Genomic DNA, 7,637 nt, shown 5'->3' with positions numbered 1-7,637 from the left:
AGTGGTGCTAAACCTTTATTTATGAGGTCCTTACCATTTTTGTGCTGCAATTCTAGCATTGGATATGTTATATTGTTGAACTTAATGAGTTTAAATTAGTACTGAACAATACTGCTTATTCAAGATCTTATCAGGAATTTGATCTATATACCATAACATCTGCACTAGAAATAAAACATTTTTTAGCTGGTGTAACTCATAAACACACACACACACACACACTTAGCAGGTTAATGTGAATTTTTGAGATGTCTGATTTCAAGCACATTGGTATAAATCAAATATGCCTTTTAGTGCCTAGGAAGAGATCCTCTTTGCTGGTCTCAAGTTAGAAACTGTTACGGTATAAAGAATTTCCTAATAAAAGAACATAAACTACCAAATGCTCAGCTTTGCATGTTTTGTCACGTATCTTTAGCAAAAAAGAACCCAATAAGAAAGAATGGTTAAGTAAATTAAACCCACTAGGGACACACACATTAAGCTTTAAATCCTCAAAATCAAAATGAAATATATTGTGATAGGACCATTCACTATCATAAATAGTGAATGGTCCTCGGATCATGGGGTTTTCCCTTCTGACAAATGACTATATTGATTTTGCGTATTACCTCACAGGGACTTTACACTATTGTGATAATGTTACATTGATTTTTGCTTTTTTTGCACCTTAACTAGCACCTTGGGTCCAAGGATGTATCATGCTCAGTAGACCCTTTTGGGCTAATCAGCTGACAACTCTTACGCTTGGCAGGCACCTTTGAGTTGTGTATACCGAGGACCATTCACTATTTATGATTTCAATTGCACTATCACAATATATTTTGATTTTGAGGATGTAAAGCTTAATATGTGTGTCCCTAGTGGGTTTAATTGTCACATATCTTGTCATGTTTACATTTGTGTGTTTTGTCCTTTGATGTTCTGCAGGGGAATATAATTCTGCAAATATTTATGCCCCTCTAAAGATGGATGGTGCATTTTATTTCTCTAACTGATTTTTTTTTTTTAGGTTTTGATGCCTTTTCATTGGACCAGTTTTAATGATGGTGTATGAGCTATGGAAATTGTACAAGTTTCTCCTCTAATTTATGACAATGCAATATCCTTAAGGAATACCTTTCTTTCATAGAAAAAAAAAAAACCTGTTAAACCCTAGATAGTGCGCTGTTTGAGTCTAAAATAAAGGACTAAGGCCTCGATGCTCAGAAGTTTTCAGTCGTAAAGCACTCTTACTGGCACAGACAGCTACACAAAAGGATTCTCTGTGGCAGCTACCAATCATCGTAGTAGCCACCAAGAATCCTAAGCTAATGTGAAGCTGCAGTCCGGCACCCTTTCCTCTGACAGGGGACCACCGGGAAGGGGTCTCAAGGCACTGAAGCCACCGAGAAATGAACTTTAGGCAAAAAAATAAGAAATAGAAGCAGAGCAACTGCAAAAGATTTCTGCACGGACTACTTACAGAAAGTGAACCTGGATTTGTTTACCAGCTCTCAGGCTAAGGGGGGGGGGGTGAAGCATGTGCTCAGAAGTTGTGGATTTCTGCAATACCCAGACTGCAGGGACTAACAGAAGATTATTGAAGGTATAAACCTAATCTTCCATTCTATTCTCAAAAAATGCTCTCAAAGCTCGTATCCAGCAAGAGAAGCTTTTTAGACTGGCCATGGCCTCCAGTGACAAATCGGTACTGGCATCGACATCAGACTCCATTCCAGCATCAGGTAAACTTGCTAAGAAGCTGTCCATTTTTCACCCAGTGTCGCAGGCATCTTCTGCATCAAGTCCCTCTCGATGCATGCCAAGTGATGCCATCACCGCTCTCCTTCAAGGCAGGCAGTGTTTCCTTTAGGGCGTGCCTTCTCAACGAGGTCACCCACCCCTTGACACCCTGCAGCAGCAATGGTACCGGCTGTTGAGCCAACAGTACCGGTGCAGTCCTTCCAGGACCAGCTTAAGAAATTTTTCTAGAGGGAGCTTGCTATTTTAAAGCACATGTGGCACCGGTGCCTACACAAACTCTCTTGCTACTGTTCCAGCCTGAGCATGGCATATCGAGACCAAGAGTACCGAATCTAGTTCTCCCAGTAAATCTGGACAGACAGCAAGATCCTACGGTACTGATGCTCGGTCTCTTAGCAAATCTAAGAGAGCATCGCATGGTACGAGTTCACGTTTACCTTGATGCAAGTCAAGATCTACACATTTTCAACGTCTAACTTCTTCATCTTCCCGGTACTGACATTTTCTCGATGTTTTCACCATCATCCTATTCCTTGAACCAAGAAGAATCCATCTCCTTCCTATAGAGAATCTCCTCTCACCGTTTCCATAGCTCCAAGAAAATTAACTCTATACAGAATACAATCGTGTCCAGATTTTGATAAGCCACAGTTACAGCACCAGTCTTTGCTGGTTGAATTCTATTGCCATGAGACGTCTCTGATCTGGATATCAGTGTTCAAGACCGTTTAGCAAATATTTCTTGTCTCGGTGAGGAGCTGTTTGGAGACAAAGTTGCAGGTGCCACGCAAAGACTTACTCAACGTGAACAGAGTTGGGCTACCTTAGCGGGGTCTAAGTCAAAGACTCGACCATCTAAATCTTCCCAGAAACCTTCTCTTTGTACAAGAGATGTTATCCAACAACCTCGTCCTTTTCTAAACCTCTGCCACAAAAGAGACAAAAACACAGATGTCTCAGGAACTCCAGCCTTCTGCCCCACAGAAATCAACTCCAGTCTTTGACATGCTACTAGAGAGCATAGCCACAATTTTCAATTCACCCTCCCCCCCAACCCATCGGAGGCTGACTCCTTTTATATCATCAATGCTGGACTCTCATTACAATGGACACAAGGGTCCTTAGTCATACTACTGCTATTAATTATTTTTATAGCACTACCATTTGGAACTGGGCGATTTCTCAAAATATATTTCTCAAGGCGTTATATGTGCAAGGGAAGCAAAATGCTCTGGCTGACAAACTCAGATTTCTTCAGCCACACAAGTGGGCCCTTAACTCTCAAAATTTTGCGCCACATCTTTTTGCTTTGAGGGACTCCTCAGATAGACCTGTTTGCATCTCCCCACAACCACATGTTACCTCAATTCTCCACACAGTACTCATCACCTGGAATCTGATATGTTTCTTATGGATTGGTCATACAAGTTTCTATATGCATTTCCATCAATCTCTCTTGTTCTGAAGATGCTGGTCAAGCTCAAACAAAAATTGGCCACCGTGGTTCTTATAGCTCCTCGGTGGCCCAGCAACCTTGGTTCATTTGTCAAGGATCCAATTCCATTACAGATCTTTCCATCTCTACTCACTCGTCAAGAATCTCTACATCTAACAGCTTGGTACCTCTCAACCTGACTTCAGCAGATTTCAATCTTTCTGAACCAATACAAGCTATTATAGCTGCTTCCAGAAACCTTCTAATCAGCAATGCTATCGATTCAAGTGGATACACTTTACTTCCTAGTGTAATCTCCATAACCTGGATCCTTCCACATCTTCGATTCCTTCGGTGCTCAACTACCTTCTCCACTTATCCAACTCTGGACTTAAAACTACTTCAGTTTGAGCATGGTTAATTGGACGCCAGCGCATTCATAAAGCTGCAGTTGCCAATTAAGCTGCTAGCCTTCACTCAAGGTGTGCAAAATAACAAAAACATGGAAATGACGCATAACGCAAGTTTCACCAAAATATAATTATTTATTGCTTTTATTTTTCCATCATGGAACTCAAAAGACTAGTTGCGTTAGCGGGAGGTTGTTATAGTTGCCAAAATGCAGATCTTCTGATAACGGAACTCAACCCGATACTTTGAAACTCCCCAATATATATCTTTAGTCCAGTATGACATCATTGGTTGTGGGCCTACCCAAATAACAGAGGTGGTGCAAAGAAAATTCCTTTACATGTTTAAAAGTTTCAGAAATCATAGTTTACATTACATTACATTAGGGACTTCTATTCCGCCTATACCTTGCAGTTCAAGGCGGATTACAAAAGAGCTAACTGGACATTTCCAGTAAAGTTACAACAGTTTTGCGTTTTGTTTGGTTACAAGGAAGGAGAGGTACCTGGATTAATTCAGGAAGAAATTGCAAATTGGATATTAAATTGACTGTACGTTGTTTTGTTTACATTCATTTCAGAATATACATTAACATTTTATTACATATCCAATATTTTTTTTGACCTTTTCACAAAAGGTATATTAAGAGAACCTGCATTTGTTAAGTGCTGACAAATTCTCAGCCTTCCTGCAAAGGAGAAGGAGGGGGTGTTTCCCCCTCTCCCTGAGCTGACAGCTTCATGTTACACCTACACAGTCCTAAGCGTGGGCTTCTCCTATGCCCCCTTCCTATGCTTGAGACTGCTCCAGCAGTGCCTGACTCTAATTATTTCCAGATGTTGTGCTCAGGCTTCTTTTAAATTTCTTTAGGTTGCAAATATATATAATATGTTTTTTCAAAACCAATTCTTTTGTTCAATACACATCCATACACATATCACACATTCAGGGACCCCAAACATTCATCTATTCATACCATGTATTTCATTCATATTTAATGCATGTTATATCTCAGGTTGGGATAAGTAATCTAATATGCTATTCCTAACCAGCCTAAGGCACATCTGGTATCAATTAGAACCACGAGGCTAGAAGCGGGAAACTAAACAAAAGGGACACAGGCTGAACACAAAATGGAGTAAAACCAAACAGAAGATACAGAAAGACAGAGAACAAAATTGGAGTCCATGTATATCCTGATTTCCTCCATGATCTAGCTTAATAGCAAAGTACATAAAAAGAATATTATTATGCTTTTCCTTAATATTAATCTGTAGTGTGTTTTTCTGGCCTTGGCTACATCCATATTCAGATTTTTATTCACCAATTTTTGGTACGCTTCTATTGGGTGTGGCCTTAACTAACACATATGCTTGTATCTAACTAGAGTTACCCAGAATCATACGAAAAACAGGCACTTTTTGTAGAAAAATTCCACAAAATATTGCACTATTATGTCCTGACGTCCATTCCATTACTGTACCATAGACATCACCCCCTACTGGCCACGAGCCACTACTCCTCAAGTTAGAGTTCACCTCAGTGCTATTAGTGTTTGCCATGCTCCTTTCAACTATAAACCTTTAGCCACTCATTTGCTTGATTCCCAGTTTATGAAAGGACTCAAACTCAAAACCTCCACTAAAACCACCTTCAGTTATCTGGGATCTCATTGTAGTTCTCACCTGTCTGATGACTCTGTCATTTGAACCACTAGCAACTACTCATCTTAGGTTTCTCACTTGGAAAGTGGTCTTCTTGATCTCTGTCACTTCTTTTCGAGTGAGTGCACTACAGGTGTTGGTTAGTGACCTACTTTTTACAGTATTTTATCACGATAACATGATTCTTCAAACTCATCCTAAATTCCTTCCGAAAGTAGTCACAGAATTTCACCTGAATCAATCTATTGTGTTACTTGTGTTCTTTCCAAAGCCTCATTCTTACTCTGGAGACAGTGCTCTTCATCCATTGGACTGTAAATGTGCCTTGACTTACTACATACAGAGGACTAAGCCACATAAGGTCTTTCCATCAGCTATTCATCCTAACATTAGGAGTGAGTGCCTGTTACTAAACAAACTATTTCCACATGGTTAACAGCCTGTATTTCCTTTTGCTATGCTCAGGCTGGGCTGCAGCTTGAGGGGCATGTTACAGCACACAAGATCCAAGCTATGGCAGTATCGGTGACTTTTGTTTGCATTCTACTCCCACTGAAAATATTTGCAAAGCAATAATTACATCTCACTACTGTCTAGAATCGTATTCCAGATGAAACGGTCGTTTTGGTCAAGCAGTGTTTCTAATGGCCAACTCTCCTTCCATCTCGTTCTATAAGCTAGGGCGTCCCACATTTGAGAATGTGTTGCCTTCTTGTCCTAGGACAGGAGTAGGCAATTCCGGTCCTCGAGAGCCATAACCCAGTCAGGTTTTCAAGATTTCCACAATGAATATGCATGAGATTGATTTGAATACAATGGAAGCAGTCCATGCAAATTAACCTCGTGCATATTCATTGTGGAAATCTTGAAAACCCGACTGAGTTGTGGCTCTTGAGGACAGGAATTACCGACCTCTGGTCCTAGGATAAAGCACAGTTACTATAACACAGTGATTCCCAACCCTGTCCTGGAGGAACACCAGGCCAACCGGGTTTTCAGACTAGCCCTAATGAATATACATGAGAGAGATTTGCATATGATGGAAGTGATAGGCATGCAAATTTGCTTCATGCATATTCATTAGGGCTAGCCTGAAAACCCAATTGGCCTGGTGTTCCTCCAGGGAACCACTGCTATAACAGATGGTTGGGGATAGCAGGCAGATATTCTCGCATTCCTCCCACCTCCCCTGGTTGATTTGAATACAATGGAAGCAGTCCATGCAAATCAATCTCATGCATATTCATTGTGGAAATCTTGAAAACCCGACTAAGTTGTGGCTCTCGAGGACAGGAAGTACCGACCCCTGGTCCTAGGATAAAGCACAGTTACCATAACAAAAGGTTGGGGACAGCAGGCAGAGATTCTCACATTCCTCCCACCTCCCCTGGTTGGCTTCTTAGCTTGCTTACGGAACTGAGGAGCCTCGAGCTGATGTTGCACAAGAAGGCACTCGTGTGTGGTGCGGGAAGTCTCGAAGTATAACGTGACAGTACACTTTTAGCACTGTTCGTACCGGTGTCAGGTCAAAAGCGCGCCGGGACAAAGGCACGCGCAGACAATTGAGCGCAGCGCGGAGGCGCAAGCCGCCGAAAATTACTGTTTTTAGGGCTCTGACGGGGGGGAACCCCCCCCCACACTTTACTGAATAGAGATCACACTGTGTTGTGGGGGGGTTTGGGGGGTTTTAACCCCCCACATTTTCCTGAAAACTTCACTTTTTCCCTTTTTTTTTTCTCTCTTTTTAAAATTTTATTGTTAACCGGCCAGATACTTGTTGATGGTCGGTATATTAAAAAGTCAATAAACTTGAAACTTTACAGTAAAATGTGGAGGGTTACAACCCCCCACAATGCCTGCGCGATATCTATTAAGTAAACTGGGGGGGCTCCCCAACAAAAACCCCCGTCGGAGCCTCTAAAAACTGTAATTTTCTTCGGCACGCGCCTCCATCTTGCGCTCAGTTGTCAGCGCGTGCCTTTGTCTTTCGCGGGGTTGTCTATGAACTGTTCGTACCGGACTCCGTGGATGATGTCACCCACATGTGAAAACATCTGGCCTGCTGTCCCTGGATCACTCCTGTTATGGTAAGCAACTGTGCTTTCCTGAACCTAGGGGTAGTAAGGCTATTCCCTGAGAATTCTTGTAGAGAGCAGCCACTGGTCCAAATTCTCTTTAGTCGAGTAGGTTGCTACTTTTAGTACATTAAGCCAGTGATGAATCTGTTTTTCTTTGCAATGGTATAGAAGTTAATGTTCCTCCCCCACGCCTTTGCTGCACTTCAATAGGAAGCCGCTATTAAACCATCTCTGCGCGTGTAGGGCTACTGCACAAGTGCGCGCGCAGTGAGAGCACGAGCAGCCCAAGAGGCGGGGCGGGAC

This window comes from Geotrypetes seraphini, chromosome 7 (genome assembly GCF_902459505.1).
Source record: "Geotrypetes seraphini chromosome 7, aGeoSer1.1, whole genome shotgun sequence".
In the NCBI taxonomy this organism is placed as follows: domain Eukaryota; kingdom Metazoa; phylum Chordata; class Amphibia; order Gymnophiona; family Dermophiidae; genus Geotrypetes; species Geotrypetes seraphini.
Note: the sequence above shows the minus strand (reverse complement) of the source record.